Consider the following 3,605-nt stretch of genomic DNA (forward strand, 5'->3'; position numbering starts at 1 on the left):
AGTGGTGTGGGCCAAGAAAAAATATAATTGTGTTGAGAATTTGATGGTTAGGGGAGAGCATTGTTGTAATAATGAGGAGGACTTTGATGTTCTCAAGAGCTGGAATATCCCAGCCTACATGGGCACCAATATCAACCAAATCAAAAGAAGTATGTGTAGTTGGTCTTTTCCCCCTATTGATTGGGTTAAGGTTAACTTTGATGGTGCTGCTAAAGGTAATCCAGGACCTGTTAGTTGTGGTGGAGTTATCTAGAATGGTGTTGGCTTTTGTACTGGGATGGTTGCCTTTCCCTTAGGGATTCAGACTAATCATCTGGCTAAAGCTATGGGCGCCCTCCAAACTATTAAATTAGCTTATAATTTGGGTGTCAAAATGTTATGGTTGGAAGGTGATTCTAAAAACATTATTAATTGCCCCCTTGGTAAACACCAACCCTCATGGATGATTAAAAACATCTTTGATTTTGCCAGGGAGTTGTTTGAGGGGTTTAATAAGTGCCACATTTCCCATGATTATAGAGAGGCCATCAAGTGTGCTGATTGGGTTGCCAATGAGGCAATACAGAGTGAGAAATTCAAGATCTGTAATTGCGAGGGGGAGATCCCTCATGTGGCATGTGATATCTTAACTTATGAAAGATTTCATGGTAAGCAAGGTCAGATTTGAAATCATTTCCTAAGATGATAGGGGAGGTCGTGGTAGCAGGAGTCAGTTTTGTATGCAGATGAGAAGGAGGTAAATTAATAATTGCAAGATCACTTCACATGCTTTATGGGTGCTTTTTTTCCTATCAAATAGAAGTATTAGAAATTTCCATAGGCTTATAGTGGTTTCTCACAGAAAGTTCATAGTGAACAAAGGTATTTGGAGGAAATTACAGTTGACAGACATCAATAATAATATGGGTGGAAATTGCAAGAGATGGGAGGCTACCATTATTGATAAATGGAGGAACTGTCCTCAGGTCTAGGTGGTGCTTCAAGCTGCCAAGATGATTGATTTCATGGAGAGAATTCAAGAGAATCGACCTGAAATTACAAGAATTTTGAAAAAGGGTTGGAATAACGGCACATTGACCATTAGCAGCAGAAAGGTCAAGGTGACTGAAACTATGATCGCTAAGGCTATGGTTCTTCCGATGGAAGGCATCAAGTTCTATAGGGATAGGAATATTTCAAATGCGGCTGTGAAGAAATTTCCGAAGGATGAGGAGGATAAAACTAGATTGGTGAAGGGTATCCATACTTACTACTCACCAAAAGTAATTAAGTTAATTTGGCAAAGGGTTTTTCTTTCTATTATGGAATTTATCATGTTAGATGGTAGATTTACTAGGGTTTACAGCTATCATTTTGTCATTCTTAACCATTTTCGGTATAAAGAGAAAATTTCCATTCCATATTATCTTTTCTACACCCTAAATGCTGGGATAAAGGATGCAATTTCCAACCCCAATAACAATCTAACAATGCATGAGGGTCTAATGGTGATTTCGTATAATCACATCCAGAACACTACCGTCCATTTGAACATTGCTGAGGTTTCTGAGTCGAAAGAGGATTTGGATGACTTTGATGATGAGGATGGTGATGGCTATGACACGGAAGCTGAGGCAAAGGATGACCCCCCAAATAGCTGGTTCGAGCAAGTATAAAATAAAAATAGGGCATGAGCTATAGTTGTGTTTGTTCCTAATTACAATTGGGTGTGTTTGTCCCTAATATTACAATTGGATGTGTTTGTCCCTAATATTACAATTGGACGTGTTTTTACGTAATCACATTTATTGAGTGATAATGATTGGATATGTTTATTATTAGTCATATTTGTTTAATATGATTGGATGTGTTTGTGTCAATCATAATTACTATGAATAGAAGTGTGTCCTATTCAAAAGAAATGATAGATAGAAATGTTTGCTCCCATCCAAAATTTGTGTATGACCTCAAATAGATGTGTTTATCCCTATTCTAGGTTATATGATTATATGTGTTATTCCCTATCCTTGGATGAATTTCAATAAGGTCAATCCTATTAAGGAAGCATAGTGAGGGTAGATCCACTATTGCTTGTCACGAGTAGTGTATTTTTTATGAACTAATGAATGTTTCATCAAGTATTGTTAGTCCACTTATCCCCATTGGAGAATGATGTAGTAAGGGAGGTATTGGTAATATCACATCATTTCCATTGGTTTGTTGGTTTGTCATAAAAATATTTTTTAAGGAGGGCTTTCTTGTAATATGATTTTTTAAACAACTCATCTATTTTCCTATAGTATAGGAGATAACAATTTAATAATTGAATAGAAGTACAATATTGTTTTATGTATAAAAAAATATTTTTGACTTCTATAAGCTCAACCCAAAATCTTAAACAAACTAGCTTTTAAAGATTATATTCCACAAAATTATTAGTTTGAATATTAAAACCTCATAACAGAAAATCAATTAGTGTAAATCAATCATAATATAACCTAACCGAATCAACCTAGTTGATATTAACCTTATTGATTTAACCAAATTGATTTTACCTTAATTGTTATTAAATTAATATCAATTAGGTTAAATCAATTAAATTGATATTAACAATATCAATCATATTAAGTTAATATCAATTTAATTAAGTCAATATCAATTAAGTTTTATCAATTAGGTTAAATCAATTAGGTTAATATCAATTAGGTTAATAATAACTAGGTTAAATCAATTAGATTAATATCAATTAGATTAAATATATAAGTTTTTTCTATAGAATAATAAAATATTATTCAAATTGATATCAATTATTTCGTTCATCATGATTGGATGCAAAAAAATTATTGTGGAAAGTTAATGTGTATGAAGAGTTATTTTTTTAATTATTAAGTTAATATCAATTAGGTCAAATCAATCATAATATAACCTAATTGATTTAACCTACTTTATATTAACCTAATCGATTTTTTTTAACTAACCTAATTGATTTTGACTTAATTGATATTAACTTAATATGAACTAGATTAATTGATATTAACTTCACATCAATTCCGTTAATTGATATTAACTTCATATCTATTAGATTAAATCATTTAAATTGATTGTTGAACTATATTAATTAAATCCACCAAGCAATGCAGGAACATTGGATTTGAATTTAAATTAATTTTCGTCATGTGGTAGCAGTGAATTTAAGCCACCTTTTGCAGCTGTGTCCGTGACCATGAGAGTGGCCCGCAAATGTTAGCTGCCTGCAAATTCTTTCTGTCAACCACAAAATGACAACATGCCTCCAGGTGACCCCGATGGTGGGTCCCAGAACGTGTCTCATCGCATCAACCCGCAAATGTTAGCCCAACCGCAAAACGGCAACATGCCTCCAGGTCAGCTCGATGGTTAGTCCGAGAATGTGGGTCGTATCTATACTAGCTCCAAAACGACAATATGGATTGACTAACACGTGTGTTAGTCACGCATTTTATACCATTGATTTTGTAATTAACGACTGCGATTGACTAACTTGTCGCTAGCACGTTGTACGAAAGGTCCATTTTGGGACCAGAATAGACACAGCCCAGAACGTGTCCCATGATGCCATGGGAGGGCATAGGAGGGATGTATGTCAA

This window comes from Cryptomeria japonica, chromosome 1, assembly GCF_030272615.1.
Source record: "Cryptomeria japonica chromosome 1, Sugi_1.0, whole genome shotgun sequence".
NCBI classification, from domain to species: Eukaryota; Viridiplantae; Streptophyta; class Pinopsida; order Cupressales; family Cupressaceae; genus Cryptomeria; species Cryptomeria japonica.